Consider the following 22012-nt stretch of genomic DNA (forward strand, 5'->3'; position numbering starts at 1 on the left):
AACTTGATATTTTTCCGGAAATTTTTTTCCTAAGATTCTGTGTGGTACATAACAACACAAGAAGCAATATAAAACCTAAGTCAGTATTTTGGTACTGACATTGCAATAGATAATCTGCTAGTGTAATTAGCCAATGCTCTAAGCAATGCATCTGTTGATAGTTTAATACATTAAACTATTTAATACTTTTATTTCATTATTTTGACTTAGAGCTTCAGCGGTACCCCTGTTTGAAAAATGTAAGGCTTTGACTTGAGTAAGGTCGTGTAACTTCCAGGATGTAACTACATAGCAGAATAGATGTGCTGTTTCCACCCTGCAAAGATTGAAGGTCACAGCCACAGGCCCCTTACTGATCACTCACATGCACAAAAGGTTTTGGGTTTTGCAAATGAGGACTGAGTAACATGACTGAGAATTTCACTTATTCTGGGCAAAGCCCTTGAGTGACATTTTTCGTCAGAATTGCTTGAGCATATCTACAGAACATTAAATAAGTTTTACAAAGGAATGCTAGAACTGTGTGGAGCATATCTGAATTAGATTTACTGCTTTTTTTCCCATGGCTTGCGACCTAGACCTAATCAAACACCAAGAGAAAACCCTGGCCATGACCCTGCTGTTCAGTGAGGCTGCTTTGTCTGGTTTGGGTGGGGCAGAAAAGACCAGTATCTGCCCTAAGGAGAGCCCAAAGTGATCCTGTGCAGCAATTCTGTGGGGCAGACACATGGGTAACTTTGCTGCTCCAACACTGCAGGTGTCCCACACAAGATCAAGCCCAAATTTTGTCCAGAAGGAAAAGAATGGACAGGTTATGATGCTCTTCAGCCATTTCCCAAAGGATCGTCACAGATGCTATCACAGGTAGGATATTAAAAGAAGCACCAAAACTGCTTAATGTTGTTGAAGCCATAGAAATTAAGAAGAAAAAAGGGTCGCTTTAAAGCTCTGTTTGTTTCACTTTCCTTACTGCCACTTTCAAATACCATAACTGTGAAAGTCTTGGTTGCAATATATGGCTGAAGCTATGTAATAGCAATATTATTTAGTTATTAGCTTAGCTCTGAAATAAATGTTTTAAAGTCCATGTAAAACTTATTCACATGTTTCAGGATAATAGGACACTCTGCTACAGGAGGCATCTTGGTGTTCCTGTTCTGCAGAGGGGTAAAACTTTGAAACGTTTTCAATCAGTGAGGTGAGCAAGTATGTGTGCAATCTATGGTTATGTGTTTTTATGGCTGGATACCTTGAAAACTTTTGACAGCAATCCATGAACGAGTTATAGAGATGAACTAGAGGCATTAAGGAGCTACATGGAAGGGTGTGTCCAGATGTTCAAAGGTATATATGAGGAAAATATTCATTGAGATAAAAAATTAATTCCATATGTATTAGGAGATGAATCCAATAAAAAGCTTAGGCTTAGCCTTGCAGCAGGATTGAAGTTAAATCAGTGTAAGTCCAAAGCAATGATTGCAGACCTTCCTTTATCTGGAGAGGAGAAATGCTGAAAGAACCTATCCTTTTCATGATGTTTGTACATACTTCTCCAAAGGCACAACATCACCTTACTTCTGGTAGTTCACTTCCTGCAGTGTGACAAGTCCCTGGTCTAAGTGGATCAGATTTTCAGCTTCACTGGGATAAAGACATCAGGTATTGCTTTACTTCCCTGTATGGTGGAAGCTCTGAAATAACGTCTAATCTATTCTGACAGAATCAAAGTCCTCAGATGGAGGGATAAAAAGTGAATCCTGAACCTGTCCTGCTGAAAGTGTCACAATGCAGTCAAGCAAGATTCCTCAAGTGAGAGAAATCAAAGACATTGGACACATTTCAATCTTACAGTTAAAATAACCATGGCAGAAATCAGAATCTTTAGATTCAGTTAGCTGTTAAAAGCCCCTACAATCTAATTTACCACATACCTCTTTAAAGTAAAATTAATAAATTTCAGAGCAAGGACCAAAGTCCAGGTTCCTGACCATTTAGGTGTAAGCTTTACACAATAAGTCACAGGTTTCAAACTCATGTTTGAATATCTTCAGCTTTACCAAAACTGGGCCTTTCATTCAGCAGAATGTACTTTAAGCACTGGAGGAGTATTATTGTGAGGAGGACTGTGGTCACCAGAGTTTGGCAGTACCATTGTACATAGATGGATTCCTACTTTCTTAACTGACTTAGACTGAAAATGCACAGAACAAAAGATACTTTTCTTTTCCATTTAAGGCTAGAGACTCATTTGATACTCCCATCACAGAGGAGTTTTCTTTTCCCAGAACTTGTAACATCCATTTTTTAGAGAGGCCTTAACCTGACATAGTCTAAATCCCTAAGCACCTGAGACAGCTAAAGAACTTTAAATGTCTTGGACACATGCCTTGTTTTAAGCATAGCTGAACAGTTCAGTCACCGTGGAAGTCAAAAAGCCTGGTTGTGTTTTTTTATTGAATCTTGGGGATTCTAGTGTGCATTTTAAGGATCCTTTTGCTCCTTCACATGGAAGCATAGACATCCTTGAACCATAGTACAACCATGCATTTGTGTGGTAGTTGTCTGTACGTAATCTGCAAGGTGAAAACTTTGTTTCTCATGCATTTCAACCCAAAATATTTGGTTCATTGTCAAGGGTTCAGCTCAACTGACTGGAGAGCAAGAAAAGGGGTTAGGGATGATTTATGAGCCCAGGACTATGGATGGAGGAAAGTCAATGAATTGAATCAGTCTCTGGACAATGGCAGAAAAATATTACAGAGCGCTCAGGAGAGTCAATATGACATGCAAAAAAACCCCAAACAAACCCAAAAAACCAAAACAACACTAAAAACAAACAAACAAACAAACAAACCCCAAACAAAAACAAAACAAAAAAAAGACAAAGCAAAAAAAACCACCAAAAAAACCAACGAAAGGATAAATAGAGAGAATCTATTAATACAGATATTCATTAAAAATTAGTGGGCTTTTAATATGTGTCATAATTTATTTTAAACAATTCCTAAATATCAGCTAACATTTAGCTCAATTACTTCAATTTCTACAGAAAGTGTGCTTTAAACAGCTGTATTCCTGTATCCAACAGGTTAAACATCTGTGTTTTCCATTTTAACATGTACAGTCATTTGGAGTTGGAATTTAGGGTAAATATTTGAGTGTTAGAATAAGCATATTTCATCTACACACAAGTGGAATACTGTTAGCATTTCTCAGATTTAGATTGGGATTTCATGTACTATATTTAAAATATTTAATCAGCATATCGTACCTTATGATTGCAAAACAGGACTTGACTGATCTGTGAGCACAGGTGCCCCGAACTTTAAAGTATGTATGTGCTTAAAACAACAAAGCAAGTAATTTTATCTTTTTTTTTTATTATTTATCATTTGATAAGCTATCTTTTAAAAATCCTCTTACTTTTGTTTCTAGTATGGAAGAAACACCTTTATAACATTGGCAAAATACTGGGTTTTACTTAGTTCAGGGAATAAGTGGTGTGTTGTGCTCTTGCAATGATTCATATTTAGCTTGCCTACAAGGCAGCAGTAACATATTTCTAGTTAATACTTTAATTTCTAGCAGATTCTAGTTATTTCTTCAAGCTATGCAACAGAAAGAAGGTAGGGTAATCCTGTGGTCACAAAGGGTTGGACTCTGGCGCAATATAGTGATCAAAACCAATATAATCACAAAAGGCTTCCTTGCATTATTGCAAGGTATATGTGGTGTATCTACATTCCATATCATGGGAGGTATGTCCCATGACCATTATCCAAATTGCATAGATAACAAATATATAAATTTTCATATTGTGACATGTCTAATCTGTTGAATTTGCTTAAATATAAATTCAGGACAGAAGAGAGAGGAGTGAGAAGAATTTCTGCGTTCAGATATCTTGCTAAGAGGTAGTCAGAAGAAGCTATATCATTAATGACCTAAGTACTTGTTGTTGCTAATTGCTTGCTGGTTCTTATCCATCAGTGACTTTTGATTCAACAGAGGATAGACTCTAAAACAAGGTACAGCCTTTAAAGGCCTAGTTAATATTGGAAATGAAAAAATAAAGAGGACAGAGTATGAACTAGATCCCTTAAGGAAGGTTAGTATGATAATGTTCTGAGTCACTATACTAAATTTTATATGCCCAGTGGTATCTACACCCCTGAATAAAACACTTAAACTCTCTAGTCATTGAACATATGAATTAGAATCAAAACAGACAATGTGTTAAATACGGAACTGTCAAAATTTTCTAATAAAAACCCCTGATGACAGAGTTAGATCTGACACCCTTGCCCTGCCAGTGGGATTTAGTTACTGCTGGGTGGCAGGGACATGCTTTTTCAGACCAGGTTCCATATTCCACAGCCCTCTCACGCACTGAGGTACCTAAGCAGCTGCCTTCAGAAACAGGACACTTTGAAGAAAACAAACATAGAGTTTTGGGACTGGAGAAAGAGAAAGTTTAACCCCTTAAGCCATTGATCAGAGAGGTATTTGGATATAAACTTTGTTTCAAGAACAACTCCTGCATTTTATGTGAAATTCTATTTAGATAAAATACAAAATCAATAGCAAGACCTTTATGTCTCCTCAGTGAGGTCTACTTCTTCCTTAGACTATAAATTTACCTTTTGAGGTCTACAACAGTGGCTCATGAACCAGGACTGGAGAATTGTTCTGGCCATGAACTGAATTTCTCTCTTAGACCTACAAAGGTGCTAAAATCCCAGCACAGTTCCACTTCAGGAAATCATGTCCTTTTGTGACTCCCAGCTGAGCTTTCTAAGACTTGCATCTCTTCTGAGAGCACTGTCTGCAAAGGAGACCCTAGAGCTATATGGATAATGACAGGACTCAGAATGTTTTTCTGATCTAGGAGGTCTTGATGCTGCTGAGGACTCAGAATTCAGGTAGGTGTCATGGGAGAATTTTTGGCCAAAACTACACATGCCTGAGTGAGAACAGTATTTGTCAAAAACATGAGGAGATTGAAGGGAACAGATAATTTCTGCAGTCATAGTAGGCATGAACTAGGTGAGCTATTTAACAAGTGTGATATGTGTGATTTGGTGGTACATACGAGATATCTGTGTTCATGCGTGTATAGGTGGCTTTAGGAAAAGGGAACGGAAAAGTGAGAACCAGATTCTACAGAAGAATGGAAAAGAAATAGTAAACAGAATGTCTAATTGGAAAGTTTCTGAACAGCTTTCTCTAGAGACGTGAAAGTTTAATAAGTTCTGAGTGGGACAGATAATACAAATATGGTATTAGCTATATAAAGTATAAAAATTGAAACACATGCTAACTTCTTTTTGTAACTTATCAACTGCCACTTAATGGAATTATAGTGGAGAATATCTTGCCCTTGACCTTAATATTCAATCAAGATTAGAGCATTGCTCTGAGGAAACACAGCCTCCTTCTCAGGATGTTATAACCCTCCGGGGGGCACAGCCTCAGGCTGGAGCCACAAACCTGCCTCATGGATGTTTATGCAGGTCACTCCCCAATGACATGAAGCTATATGTGTCAGGAGAAAACAAGAGTGTCAGCCTGTGCTTATTAGTGCAGAAATACAAAACTATCTGTAAATAGTTAAACTTCCATCATCCCTGTGTTGTCTGATATAATTCAGAGGCATGCAGGAGTTTCTTTGATTTTCTAGCAGTATACATGGCTGCAGGAGGACATTTAGATTTCTAATGACCACAGGACATGAGCATGTCTTGCATATATGTGATGACAGGGGATCATAGAGCACACAAACTCATTTAAGCCACTATACAAGCTGTATCTATGTGGAAATTTCTGATCCTCTCTACCAGTGATCTTTCTGGGGCTGCCAGCTGCTTGTGCTCCTGACACTACCTTCTCCAGTGGAGGACAGAAGGCAGCTTCATACTCCAGATTTTCCAGTGTCTCTGAAGGGGAAATGAGAACCTCTCAGGAAAAGACAAAAGTTACCTTATTAAGTAAGTCCCCTTTATTAGTGAGGAATCTTTTCTGCTTTCAGGACAACCATGGACAATTAGGAGTGGCCTGAACTCTAAAGACAAAAAACAATGACTGGCTTGGGGGAAAGTCCCAATTAAGCTCCTCAGAAGCTCCTTATTTACTCATACAAAGTACATGCCTGTCTGTCCCTCTGTGCCATGAATGAGCCAAGATCCATGACTGATAAAGGACAAGAGTAGGAGGCCTCTTGTGTAGGTTTCATACCTCCTTGAATGGTCTAGGCTGTTGAATGGCTTGGGGCAGCTAGGCACACTAAGCAAAGCCTATGGGAAATGTTTCAGCAGTCACAAGGGGTCTTGGCTTGTACTCATCATAATTTCGCGTTTTGGGAGGCAGAAGACAGGCTTTTATAAGAGCTTCATAAGGTTAGGTGTGAAAGAGAAATACTTCTTGATAAACTACTGGTTTATCATCAGTTTTATAGAATTTTGTGATGTAAATTTAGTGTCTAATCCCTCTATATAATGCAGCATTTTTGTAGAATTACAGCAGAATTACTAATAAAACTTATAGAATAGAGGAAAGAATGGAAGATAAAATTAGCTGGAAAAGAGAGGGAGAAAGCAAGAAAGTAAGCAAGCAGGCCTCTGCCTGCACTGTTCCATAGTAGACAAGAGATTTATAAATGGGAAAATTATATTTTTCTAAGTTCAGATTGAGTTTGTGATCACCACACCACTGTTCTTCAAGCCATGCTGCACTCCAGAAAAGGGCACAACAAACACAGACAAGAATTTTCATTTGCCCTCTTTGTATATCAGTAACAAAATAAAAATCAGTACTAGAAAGCCAGTTAATAAAGGCTTTGTACCTGGGGGCAGAGGCAATGCCTCTGTTAACCTTTCAGTGAGGTGGGCAGGCTGCTGTAAAGGCAGGGTTTGGATGCTGTGGCCGGGACGTGCTCACAGTCAGCTTTGCTGGGATTCGGCTCCGTGCGTTTCACATACACCCACTCACGTGGCCATTAGCAACCACTTAATCTGCCTGTGTCCTTGCCTTCAATCTTATGCTAGTCTGCATGGTAAACTGCATGTACAGAAATTCAATGTGTTATTCATTACGTGGTATATAATTTGGTATAAAGAAATGTTTAAAACAGCTTTTATTATCTTGAAATTATCAAACATTGGAAGACATTCAGTGTAAGAAATTCAACACTATCAACTGCAGTTGTGACCTTTTAGACTAACTGATCTGAACAGACTTACACCTGTAACTGTACATCATCCTTTAATGTAGACATATCAAGTGAGAAGCAAACATGGTGTTTTTTTATAAAGTGTGTTGTCTGATACTGCATAAGGCAATAGCATGACTTGCCATGTACTTTCTTTTTAATTCTGCAAAAGTCAAGAATTCATACATTTAATAAAATTTGATTATAAATTAGATTAATGACAACTGTAATCTCATTAATTATATTTTTAATAAACCAATGCTAAACTGTGTTCAATTGTGTGAATACAAAGCTACATTTTCTGCTATGCACTAGGCATCACAATTTTCTTGTTTGTTCCATGAGATATTTAAGCTGTGGGCAAGTTTTCTTCACAGTCCACAGGGCTTGAAGCAATGGACAGCTCAGGTGCCTGTCAGCTGGAAGTGCAACTCAGAGCCCTGAATAACATTTCTGTGCTCACTATCCAATGCAATGGAAAATGAGCTGTTTCAGAGTGACATCTCAGAAACCCACTGGATGTGGACTCATCCCACTTTTGAATGGAAAGCTACTCGATGAATTTAAATAAATTCAGAGTTAAGTAGAAGCTGCAGTCAAGTGTACACAGTGTGGCTGGTGTGCTAATACACTGGTGAGTCAGCCCTAGAGAGCTTCCTGCTCCAAACTCCAGGCTGGGGATGACTGTCTGCCCTACCACTCCTCTGCACATCTGCATTTCCTTCTCTGGGGTCACTGAGAGGAAATGACATCAGTATATGCCAGGTCTCCTGAATAGGGGGACCAGGAGACCATAACTTGGGGCACTCTGTGGACCCTGTCTTGCATAATTCAATGGATTATGACTTTGGCCTTACATTACTCAGATCCACTTGGTTCTGTTTTTAAGAATTTGAGACCTTTGTTATATTTAGGTTAATATTATTTGGCCTCAATGCATGAGAAGAGACAGTATTTTGAAAGAAAATTTAATGATAATCTAAATATAATTAGTAACAAAAACTTGCACCTACCTTTCATACCTATCTTGTCTCTTTTTTGACCTTATTTGCCTCTTATCTGGCATTACAGCTGTAATTAAGACAACTTCATTTTCAGATGCTCAGTTGGTGAAAGATGGCTGGGGATACAATTAGAGGAAACCAAGAAGTTTTATTCACATCCTAATGTATATTATAATGATATAGAAATTATAAAATACAGTTGTTGGTCCCTGGATGGAATGAAGCTGGCATACCTAAAACCCATTCCATGATGATTCCCTACACCACAGTCTGCAACCATAACACCTGCTGAGGGGGATGGAATGGAGGGTGGAGCAGAATGGAGAGACTGTGGCCAGGCTCTGTTAGAATCCTTGCAGGGAAGTACTTTGCAGCTGAGAAGTTGCATAACACCTGTGAACTAGGGGAGATAGGAGATGTCTTGCTGTTGAGCCAACAACTGTGGCAAAATCACTCTTCTCAGATTATACCTTAACTGTACTCTTAATACACACCTTCATCCCAAAGTTACCCACCTCCAAAGTATGACACCCCTCACTGGGCATGCACTCTGTATTCTTTATACCTTTAAAAGTGAAGCGAGTGAATTTTACACCCAGCAGTAAACAAAGAATTTATTAATTAAGTCACTCAAGCTCCACCTAAACCTAAAGAAATAGCAAAAAAGTAAGTTGACAATAGGGGGAAAAGTTAGGGAAGGCTTTATTGCAACTGCTGAGATCAATCAATGGGCTGAACCTGCCTTCCTCATAGGGATCCCTATTGGCATCCCTATCCACACTAAATAATTTTATTGGTGTTATGTGTGTATTGCTTTGAATGCATTTTTCCAGTCAGCTACTATCACTGACAATCATCGAACCTTAACCTGTCACAATTTTATATTAATAAAGAGTGTTACTCTGTTAGTGTGAGTCCTTCTTGAGCACTGACAGCTGCTGGCAGTGGGTTATACTCGAATAAAGAGGAAGACTCGCTGAGGGGTCATAAAGTGGAAAGACTTGCTGAGGGATCTCCCTTACGCTGTTGGTGTGTTTCCCTGACTAAGTCAGTCAAACCAGCCTCTGATCCAGCAGGACTGTTCAGGGAAGGGTCTCCCTAACAGAATCCTGACAATCTGGTTGGGCACAAGGGTCTTGCCTTTCCTGACAGAAAAATTAAATACTAAGGTTCAAGTAAACCTCCCCAAACTAAGAGTCCAGGAAATCTACCCTTTTTGTATGTCACCCATTCTTTAACTCCTATGGTCTTTAAAAATGTTCATATTCCACAAGCATTCCCATTCAATTTGACATTATTAAGACTGCATTTGTAGTTTTTTTTTTTTACTTCAGCTTAGTGCAAAGACATACTAATGCAAATATATGGCAGATAATTTACTTATATACAAATAAAACCATACCGTAGTACAAGTTACCATTACATTAATGGTAGGCAAATCATGGTTGAAAGTGGACAGCTGCAAGATAAAGTGGTGCTGGCAGTCAGGCAGACAGAGGTCTGCTAAACTAAGTCTAGATAGAAGTGACTAAAAAAGCAGAGAAATCAAACTCCTGACCCTGGAACACGTATGGGATGATTTATCTTCTAAAGATACAGTCCTAGAGTTGCTGAAGTTTTCAGAGAGAACTTCTCTAACTGCAACATTTAAAAATGCAATTCCCCTTTAAAAACCTACCTTACTGTGTTCACAATACTTTTCCTCATGTCTGGCATCACAAACAAAGCTGTTTATTAATCACTCTGTAATTGCCCCTCCTGGCATGAAGTCTCCTGCAGCTGTGCAGAGATGCAGGTGTGCCTAATCAGTGCCCTGCAGGCAAGAGGAGGCTTGGTCTGCTCATACGCTGGGTCAGCACCAGGCTGCTCTCCTGATGGGCAGAGGTGGCTGAACACACTGCCGAGCTTGATCCCTGGGATGAACTACTCTGAACTACTGAGCTGGGAAAGCAGTCTTTGGTTTGCACAAAGGATGGCACAATGAGCCCACATCTGCTTGGAGGAAACAAAGAAATATCTCATACATAAACTAGGTAATGGTGAAGGTGCTGAAGAACTGAAGGTGGATGGATAAAGTCAAGCCAAGCAAATTACTCCACGAATCCAAGTCTGAAATATATGAACTTTAGACAAATTCTTCACATAAATTTGTTCATAAAATCTTCATGATTTAATATAAATTTTTAAAAGTGTGTAAAATTTAAATTTCATTGTCATTTCACAATGCCACAAGTGCAGTTTCAAGAAATTGGTGAAAAAATCATAGTAATGCTAAGAATTGATTCACTCAAATTCATAGTGGAAAATTTTTCCAGTAAAAAAAATGGGGATTGGACACCAGTGATTAAAAAAAAAAAAAATCTACTTTAAAAACCACATGTCTAAGACACAACCTGTGGAGCACATTTATGTCACCTGAGACGGACATGTAACCAATGAATGTGCTGTCTTTCAGGTTTTTTTCAATACCTCCCAAAAATAACCTTCTCCATAACTTTACCAGGCACTGAAGTGAGACTCATAAGCCTGTAGTCCAGGGTTCTCCTTTTCCTTGAAAATCGGGACAATGTTTGCAGGTTTCCAGTCAGCTGGGATCTCTCTGGTTTCCCTAGACTGCTTTAAAAATCTTCAAGAGAGGTTTTACAATGACATCAGCAGCTCTTTGAGGGTTCTTGGATTAATCCCATCATGCCACATAGATTAGTAGGGATCCAGCTGGAACACCAGGTCCTGCACAATTTCAGGGTCAACTGAGAGCTGATCATTCTCACAGCCATGATCCTCCAGCTCAGGGCACTGAGACTCCCTTGGTCCCCCATCCATGTTGAAGACTGAGGCAAAGAACATGTTAAACATCTCTGCCTTGTCCATGTCCCTGTTTGTGAGGTCGCCATCCTCATCCTGTAATGGATCGATGTTAATTTTACACCTGGCCAATTGCCATTAATATATTCGAAAAAATGTTCTTATTGCCCCCACCGTTTTGGCAGCTTCAACTCCAGTGGAGCTTTGGCTGTATGAATTTTCTCTCTACAGTGGCAAACGGTGTCTCTGTATTTGTCCCATGTTACCTGACCTTGCTTCCACTGGGCATACACCTTCCTAATTTGCCTTATTTCCAAGGGAAGAATCCTGTTCAGCCAAGTTGACCTGCCTCACCTGCATGACTTCCAACACTTGGGAATTGCCTGTTTCTCTGCCCTTAGAAAGCGATGTTTAAAAAATTACCAGCACTGATAGGCTTCAGCACCTGCAAAAACATTTTTCCAGAGGATCACACTTACTAATTCCCAGAGCAACCTGAAGTCTGATCACACTTACTAATTCCCAGAGCAACCTGAAGTCTGCTCTCATGTCCAGAAGCTGAAGTTCTGCTTCTTTTCCTCCTGTCAACAGAGTTTTTAAACTCAGTTGTTTTGTGGTCACTGTGGTCAAGATGTCTGTGAACCACTCCTTCACTCAGGAGATCCACTCTGTTTACAAGCAGATCAAAGAATTGAGAGGAAAGCAAAAGACAGAACAGGGAAATAGCAGCAAGGAACCATCACAGCATAATCCCTCTGAACCTGAGTGGATTTCCTGGCAGAAATCCCTACCTGGCTTATAAATACTACTTAGGCCAGCAATAGCTTTCCTGTTCAGGATCTATCCTGCAGAGCCTAGAGGATACGACAAAGGTAGGCTGGATTTGGGTGAGAAATCCCGAGGTGACTGGCTCTGTCCTTTATTGAGTGGAGGCACATCCCCTAGTTATTTAAGTGACAAGCAGGTGTAGTTTGCCCCCCCAGCCAGACCAGCAGGGATGAGAAATACGTAGGGCATGAATGCAGTAAATTGCAGCGGAATTTGGTTCACTGCTTTGCAGCATATATGTAAGCTGTTCATGCTTAGGACTGCATTTAATTCAGAGCTTGAATATGTCTTGGCACACCAAGGGCCAAATATTCAAGTCTAAGAAGTAACAGCTGTGTTTTTAAAGGTAGGGATAGTGAAATCAATGAAAGATGCTTAAAACACCTCTGAATTTGGCTCTTAGATTTTAATTAAATACTTGCATTTTTTTTTCCTTTTGCAAAATACTTTCAGAGCAACTACTATATAATTTTCATTCTAACAAGTAAAGAGGTTTCAAGGTGGAAGGTTGTACTAGGGACAGTGTGAAAGCTTCAGACGAAATAGGGATAAATACCTCTAAAACTTGCTGACTCTTTCATCTGCAGAAAAGAGGTATTGCAGGCTGATGGCAGCTGACAAGAGCCACAGCTCAGGGATGTGCTATGTGACTGTCCCAGGAGCCAAAATATTCTCTGACATCTCTAGCAAAAAATTACCATCATTATTGCAATCTCTTGCATAGCACAGATCATGGAATTTCAAATAAATGATCCCAGAATAAGAGACAGTGTCTTTTTAAAACAGACTTACTCTTGATTTAAGGAGAGTGAATGAGAATGCTTTGTATCCTTTGATAGTCTGTTCCAGTGGCTAATTATTCTCATTGTCAAAAATGCATGTCTTTGTTCCTTATTTGGATGTATGCTAATTTCAAACAGGTGTTTTCTTTTGATTGTGCAATTAAAACACTGTAAAGAAATCTACAAGGCACTTCAGACAAACGGAAATTCTTAAAAACTTCTTTATTGTAAAACTTCACAATTGTATAATTATGATAAAACTGTTTTCCACTCTCCCTTTAGCTGGCTTGTAATGATTTTTCAAAGAATTTGGCATTTTAAAACTATAATTAGGATGTGAAGTTGTAAGACATCTTTATTTGTATAAAAAACATATAGATTTTACTTGTAATTAGGAAAAATACTTTAAAGTAGTAGTTTATTACCGGCTTAACTGCTATGAGGTTACATTTTTTCCAATCCAAATGGGACAGCACCGTGTGAGATAAACCATTCTGAACCAACCCCAATATAAAGCTAGTTTCAGAGTCTCACTTCTCAAGGAATAACAATGAAAAATTAAGTTATAATGATTAAGACCCATGTGCTGTTGCTACACTGAATCCAGAGTCAGTGCCTGATCCACCTCTCCATGGCCCATGATGCTCTTTCCCCACATCCATGGTCTTACAGCACTTCTTTGGCACTTGGGAGCGTGCTCTGCGTGCTCTTGGCAGTGCTGCTGCTGCCAGCTGGAGCACACCAGACACAGGCCCTGGATCCAGCTCCAGGGAAAAGGCAGCAGCAGAAAAGGTCGGTGCTGAAGGGCCACAAGGAGGCATGAAGATCAGCCAGGGGTGGCTGTGATGCTGGTGGTGGTTCAGACTAGAGCCTGCACACAGCTGGAGTAGCACAGGCCCATGTGATGGGAAACACATCTGGTGGCAGTGGCAAGGCATGGGAGGAGAGCACTATGGCCTCAGCCCCTGCCTTCCACAGGTGCAGCTGGGGAGATGAAAAGGTTTGGTGTGCTGTTTGATGTCTTTATTATTATGGCTTCTCTCACCAAAGCCCAGCCTTATGTCCCCAAGTGTATGTTCTAGCACATCTCACTGTATATTTCCTTTGTTTTTCACATGTATTATTAGCAACGAGAACTTGAAGCATCTCAGAAGACAGCAGAACTCTGAATGTAGCAGAATCTGCCTCTCAGGGTTAAAAAGAGTTCTGGACATATAGGACGGGTAGTTTGGGCTAAATGTAATTTGTATTCACCCCTTTCCTTACTGTTTCACAAGAGGTAGCAGAGAAAAAACAGCAGAATAGGAAGCCAAAATCTACTTGTTTAGAAGTATTTCTTTGGTTTCTTAAACTTCTCTGGCAGCTTAGATCTGCTGCAGCACAAAGTTTTACAGCAAGCTGTCAAGATGTGACTTTAAGCTGCCCAGTGGGAAGAAGTGATAGGGCAGCTCACAAGTGAAATGTCAGGAAAGACGCATAATATTTGGCACATTTGTGAATGTGCCTTGTGATTTGGGGTGCACAACTGAAATAGAATATGGGCCAGATATCTTTGATGGACACAGGAGCTGCTTTTAGAAATAGTAGCTGCAATGTCTCATATGTGCTGGTCATGTTATAGTCAACAGGGCACCGTGGGTCATGAGGTAGCACAGAATTTGCATGTGCAGTGTCTGCACAGAAGGATCCACAGATGTGCTATTCTCATACCTGTATATATCAATAGATTTTCCAAGATTTAAGATGTTGACTTGTATAAAATTAGAAACAAAAGAAGTTCATATAGTGAATAGTAATCCCAAAATTCTTGAATTATTACAGTTTGCACTGACACGACAGCATAAATTGAAGTGTGCATCACTGTTTTAAAAGCAGTTTGATATTAGTTATCACATTTGCTGCTGTGTCCAAAGTAAGTCAAGCTAAAGGAGAAAGATTTACAGATAGTTTTTTAATGCTAATTTTTCATTTATTGTTATTATTATTTCACAAATTATTGTCCCATGCTGCTGTGCTCAGAAAACTTATTTTCTAAAAGTATTGTCTTGTTATAGTGAGAGGTCTTTTTGAGTCACACTACAGCGAGAAAAACAATGCTATATTTGTCAGTCCAGGAGCACTGATGTAGCTATAGAATAGAGCTGTGTCCCAGGCACTGCATGAATCTTTAACAAGGCCATCAGTGCTCCACTTAGATGCTATAGTTATGGTCACATTAGGAATAACAGCTAAACCAGCTAAATGTGGCTTCCAAACCATTATTGCTAATGCTTATGTACTAGATTTGGCAGAAATAACACAAATTGAATTTTGAATGTCCAATACAGTCAGGCTGAGTTGTCAGTGAAAAAAAAAATTGCTTTTGACCTTGTAAAGTGAGCACATAATTTTCTTTTGTGAATTTATTAAAATTCTGAATTTAAAATAGCATATGTGTACCTAAAGTTGCCAACAATAAAAGTAAGAATGTAAGAGGAAACTAAGAATTGGTGGTATGGTAAATGACATAGGTTTCTGAGGTCTCAATATATTCCTTTCACAGTCTCACAACCATTACCTCCAGCTCTTTTTAGTTCACCACACCAGAGAAGAGAGTTAGACAAAGTGAGTAAGTGAATTCTCCATCAGTCTCTTCTTTATGTTATAGTGAGAATCAATAAATTCCCATTCAAAGGAACTGAGTTTAACTCACTCATTAATCCTGCCTCACAGAAATTCTAAAATATTATTTTCTTTTCTTTTTTGTCACATTTAAGCATGCAAAATGTGGCTTATGGAAAGTGGGAATTATATAGAAAAGAAGCTGATGGAAGATTAGGTGAGTGTTTATATGCAGAACAATCAGAATTCATCAGGCAAGTCTTTATATAATCTGTGGCTGGGCCACTTGTAGCATTTGTAGCTTGGAAATTTTTTTGCTCAGGGACCTGATTTCTCTCTGTGCTCATTTTTTCCCCAAGAATTTGTGTTGCTTCACAGACAAAAAAAAAAAGTGCATACTCGCATGTATGCAGCATTTAACAACATCTTTGAAATAATAAACTTTGAATATGGACAAAGGACTGCATCAGACCAAATTCAACAAACCCATTCAGAACAGCTCAGAATGACTTCATTCATGTATCCCAATACTTTTTTTTCCATCAATAGCTACCTTTTCAGTAAAGAAGGAAATAAACACTAAGACCCTCTAAACATCAAAGCACTGAGCAACTGTGGCAACTTTCATCACCTGTAACCTTGTGAAACATATTGCAATTCATTTATGTTTTCCCACCCAGGCTTTCAATACTGGGACTCACAGCAGTAGGTGTTCCAGCTCTTTGAACAGTACTGTACAGACTGGATATCAGGAAGGTCTGCTTCTGTTTGACTTGGTGTTTATTTTGGCAAAAAACTCTAGAGTTAATGTTTAGTACTCTAAAACAACTTTAAAACTTGCTTGGGAGTGGACCACTCAAGGTATGTACAAACATATACAGATCTGAGCTGGAATACAGCTCTGGCTTGGAACAGGGTAACTAAATGTGCCTGAGCTAATAACCTACCTTGGAATACAAATTAATTTTACGTAACTTGATTTGGCTTGTACCCATCTACTCAGATGTAAAATCAATTGTCACTCATACCAGGGTCTACCTGGAATGCCAGAAAAATAATTTTCTAACTGAACTCAGCTGACTATACAGAAATATACTCCATTATGAAGAGAGGAGGGAAGCTGGGACTGTGGAGAAAAGGCAACCTGCCTTTCCAGCAGCAATTCACTCTACAATCATCTACAACCATCAGCATGCACGCCTAAAATCTCATATATAGTGAATGTGCAATGTAACATTATAAACTAAGCATTTAAAAATAAATGCATAGAAGGTCTTAATGAAAATGTATTTTAATTTCCTTGAAATTGGCATTTTTAAAACCTTTAGGATTCCAGCTTTCCTAGAGAGAATTGACCAGAGTAGCCATGATTTGCATTTTATTTCTGTGGAAACTTGGTGAATTTGTAGGAAAGTCAAGTCACATACCCTAACTACCGAGTGATAGAGAAGTATGTATAGAGCTTCTTGTCTCGATAATTCACTGCAGTACCAATCCTATTCTGTAATGTTAATGGGATACTGTACAAGACCACAGTGTATAGGAAACCACTCTTAAATACATTCATCTCCTTTCCATCACAATCACAAGAGAAAGACAATAACAGGATGGATTTTATGTCTATTCAGTCACATTTTGTGCACAAAGAGAATACAAATATATTGTTAGTCTTGCTCTTTATTAATTGCCTCACTACTTATTGACTCAAGCCCAGGTGGTATATTTTCAAAAGCATTAATAACCTCTTTGTGTTCTAGGTCAGTCTTCCTCAGTCTTTTAAAGATGATAATTCCTTATTTCAAGTCAATATTACAACCAACCCTACATTGATTGTAGAGTAAGAGTAAAAAATGTTTATACATGGTAATACAATGAGCAGGTTTAATCCAGTGTGTGTTGAAAGAATGGTTATTTCCATGCCTGAAAATCAACCCTGAATGGCACGTCTGGTGCCTCCCTACCCTGACTGTCTCTGTATGGGATGTGACCTATCAGTGCCCTAGGAGGTACCCATCTCCCATATCCATACAAGAGACCAAGACAAATTGCATGCATCCAGCTCTTGTCCCAGTTTAAATAGTTAAAGAAAAAAAAAAAAAAAAGAGATTTGCACCCAGGCTGGAGAACTAGGAAGTGCTACACAGTTAGCATTTTGATTTTAGTCAGAAAACGCTGGGGACTGAAATAGCAAGGAAGAGTCAGTTGTGATGGTTGGGAGGAGAGGATTTCACAGATCTCAGGTACCTTGATGATTTTGACATCCCGAGAGTTATTCTGGGACTACTGTTCTTTGGCATGGGTTCTACGTATACTTTAAACTCTTTGCAGGCCCACTAATTTTGCAGTCACGAATTATCACAGCATGATGACACAACACTGCTGCAGGCAGATGGTGGCTGCAGGCTGAGGAGATGTCTGATGTCCAATTCTGTATTTCTGCTCCTACTCACACAGCCCAGCACTCATTTTAGAAACAACAAATACATGTAGGCTTTGTCACAACTGCAGTGCCTCATTTCTTCACCTCTCAGGCTTCAACTGGCCTTTGGATTTTGTGGAACCTCTGAAATTTTCATCTTCCAGTCCAATACTTCTGGCACCAATTCATTGCATTCACCTTGGCAAACTAATAATCTGTTTCTGCACTTGAATACTTCTCTCCCTGAAGGCATTATGGGGCAGTTTAGCCATTTGCCAATCTTTTAAAAGCTCAGTATCATTAATTCCACACAAAAGCATACTGGAGAAGTAATGGCTTCCCATCACTGAAATAACAGGCAACCAGTGCTTGAGGTTGTATTAAAACTCAGATAAAACAGCTGAAGAGACTAGAGGCACTGTGTTATCTGTCCAAGACAGATGACTCCAGATGGATTCACTGATTTTCTTCATGTTTCTGGACTTTCTCTGGCTCCCACAGAGCTAGGAAGGAGCTCTGTGCATCTGCCAAATGGGCAGGCTGGGCAATCTTCTGGGCCTGAGATGGTTTGTGTGACCAAATAGTACTGGGCCCAAATTAAAAGTGTCCTTGCAGTGCAGGTAAAAAGTACTGTGGAATATGATAAAATTAATGGAGCAACATGGAACCTCTTCAGACCCTACATGTCCAGAGCAAATAACTGTGGTAGGAGCCAGCTCAATTCCAGGGGGACCAACTGAGTGTTGCTGTCTGTTGTGCTTGTGATGTTTGTGAGTATTTCCAGCTCTGAAAGTGCCTTGCAGGTTTTCATGAGCTCATTCTCCATGGAGCCAACTAGACTTTTTTATTTCATCTCCAAGCCATATGGAGAGTAGTCACATTCCCAAAGCCACCTGCCAATGCTGGAAAGGGATGCTCTCCCATGCCTGCTAGACCAAAACTGTCACCAGCATCTAGGGCATGGAAAATGCACAGCCAAATTCTATCATCATGGATAAAAATACCTCAAAAAATTTCAAAAATCATAATTTTTCACGTTCTCTTTTAACTTTTATAGACTGATAAGTCCAAAGTACTTCAGGTATGGCTGCACAGTCTGTTTGTCTCAGTCTTGTATTTTCTAGTTTTTGGTGCTGTGTGTGTGACAGAGAACACAATTTAATATCTCTTTAGACTTTCCCCTATGTAAATATAGGTGCTTTTTCTTCAGGAAGGTGACTTGCTGAGACCTTTGAGAAAACTGGTTATCATTCATCTTTGGTTGCTTGGGATTTGCCTTTATTTACTTCTGCTGTCTTTAGAAACTGCAGTAAGTGCTCCTTGTTGTGGCCACTCAAGCAGCAACCCCAGAGTTTGCAAGACTCTAAAGACAGGTTTGTAGTGCTGTGCTCATGGTGTGTTTAAGTAGTCTTGGATTCTCTAACACAGGTTTCACCCATTTCTGGAACATTTCACCCAGGCATCAAAGTACTTAAAACATGATCTTTAAATTGGAAATACAGCTCATGGGGTGTGGTTTCAAAGGTAATTCCAGTTTTTATCAAGTCAGATGTTTAGTTTAGCACTGTGTTGCTCTCTGTAAGCAAAACTTAATATAGTACAGTGTAAAACAAATTCAGATATGGTGGAAAAGTACAATCACTGTTCTCAAGATAAGGAGAAATGCAGTTTCAAGTGCAATATTTGTACTCAGACCTATTTTCTACCTTTGAAAAAGCAGTAGGTTAAAAGACAGATAAAATTTCTTGAAGTGGGTAACTCACAGATCCTTTATGGTTATTATTTTCTACGTGGAAACACCATCATGAAGCTCATGCCAAAATTTTACATTATTTTGGCAGGCCTGCATGACAATTCTTCTGCTTTAGACTGAATAAAAATACTGACATTATTCCTTATTGAATTTCTTGATCACTGTAGCTAGGACTTAATGAAGAATGGTATCCCAAAATTAAAATAGAATTGTATGTTATAGAAAATTACTTGTCTAAAACGAGCTTACAACTATACAGTGTAGAGTATATATACTATATATATATAGTATATATACTATATATATATACACTGTGTATATAAATCTATATATACTGTATATATACACTTCCATCCGTATTTAAGTAGTTGCCATGACACATTTTAGATACCATCAACCAAGCTGAAATTTGCATTATGTCTCTAGGATATTTTAGAAAAAAAAATAAAAGTAAGTGCATGGTGCTGGTTTGGGGTTTTTTTCTATTTGATAGTCTTCTTCACATTAGATGGTTGTCATAATTAGGCTATAATGAGCTTTACATTATATATTTTCTGCAGCCAAAAGGCCTTCAGAATATATGGAGTTATAATGCAACAAAATAAAAACTGAACCACAAAATGTAATTGCAGTATGTATAGGTGAAACAGTAATATGCATGGAGAGAGGGGACATGAAAATTGTCACAAAATATGATAAACCCAGTTGCAAGGAAAGACCCACAAATGGTATTTCCTTAGTGAGATTTGGAGGTTGCTGCATGATGGAGGAAATCCTGTCAAATGGCTGCTCATTACATATCCTGTTTATTCACAGAGCATCTCTAGAAGAATGTCTATTTCCACTTAGGCTAGGGAAAAAAAAAGACTACCAGAAGATTTCCCAGAACTTTAATTTCTTTGATTGTATGAGCTCTTTTCGTTAACATGAAAGCGTGTCAATGCAAAAGTAAGAAAACCAATCAAAAACAACAACAAAAAAATCCTTAAACTTCAAACTCTCTTCATGTTTGCAAGATAAATATAGTGAAAGCAAGCTGATTTTAGAAGTTACTTAGTAAGGACAAAAGCAACATATCTGCATAATATCTGCTAGCTTTTCCAGCATCATGTTCTCAACTTCAAAGACAGGCATTTATGGCAGTATGGCCAGGGTGTGAATCTACTGTATCATTATGTGCACAAAACTGAAATAAACATCTACTTTATGTCTAGTAAGAAGTATTTTCCAATCAGTAAAACCCAATAAATGGTTAGATCTACTATCTACCATTGAAGAATAAGATAAAGGCAAAAAAGTTCCTCAGAAGAGTTGGAGGCTGTTGAAACCTCTCTCAGCTGTCCTCAAACTCTGCTTTGTAAGGGCTGCTTCATATCAGTAACACAAATGTTCAGTTCGCAAATAAGGAGATGCTGTGAGACCCTCCATTAACTTATTCTCATCTAGTTAACACTTAGCATTTGAAATTTATTCTCCCCCAATAAGGGTAGTGGAAATATTTTAAATAAACCCCAGGAAATCTTGGTATATTTTTCCTATTCGTTTCTATTCCATGGCATTTCTGTACCCTGAAAACTGTTACATGAAACAACTATTACTCATATCCATACTCTTTTAATAGAATAAAAAAGGAATATCAAGAGAAGAATTAGAATTTTTGGCACAATTTAGAGCTAGAAAATAATACACAAACAGCGAGATCCTTTTAGGGAACAGTTTTAAGTACTGCTGATGTGCCATATTTCATTGTTCTAAGCATTCTAAGAAATGTTAGGGTACCCTTTTAGTACATACCGGGGCAATTTTTCCACAATAAGTTTTTCCTTTTATTAATAATATCAGTAAAATTAATATTTTCAAACTATTGTCACTGCATTAATATGTTGTTTTCCCTCAGTGTGGGCTCTAAAACAAAACAAAAAACCCTATGGTAGTTTGATAATGTTGTTTAAGCTTGAAAGGCAGGGAAAACTTTCATAATAAATCTCATATCGTACCCTCAGCAGACAGGATATTGTTTGGGCTGGCTTGCTGCACTCTTAATGGAGGGAAATGCTGTCTCTCTGTAGTCCCTCTTCTCACATATCTGTCTTAAAAATAACATCAATAAAGATGTGATATGCCAGTAACATTCATTAGGGCAGACCTGAAGCAATTCAGACTGTGGATTAAATTTCTAGATATTGAAAATCAATCTAAAATTCTGACACTAAGTAACACTCACATTAGCATCATAATATTTATATCCAAAAGGTCCCAACTAGAAGTGATGTGATTCACTGGCTGATGCCCACCTTGATGGACATCACATAAGATTTTGTGATCAGTGAAACAGGTAACTCAGTTTCAGGAAATGTGTCTGATAGCTTGCATTTTACATTTTTCAGGCATGGAAAGCCAAAACTTTGATGAAGAAATTAATTCTTAATTAAAAAAAAACCGAAAAAACAAACAAAACAAACAAAAAAAAAAAGAACATACATGCTTTCTGCATGCCACTTTATATGAGCAGTCTGGCACATTTTTTTTATATTTTAGTGACATTTGCTGCAATACAGCCTGTACTACAGTGAAAGTAACAGCCTTTCTCATATATAATCGATACTGTACCAA

Source organism: Sturnus vulgaris, chromosome 5 (genome assembly GCF_052056855.1).
Source record: "Sturnus vulgaris isolate bStuVul1 chromosome 5, bStuVul1.hap1, whole genome shotgun sequence".
Lineage (NCBI taxonomy): Eukaryota > Metazoa > Chordata > Aves > Passeriformes > Sturnidae > Sturnus > Sturnus vulgaris.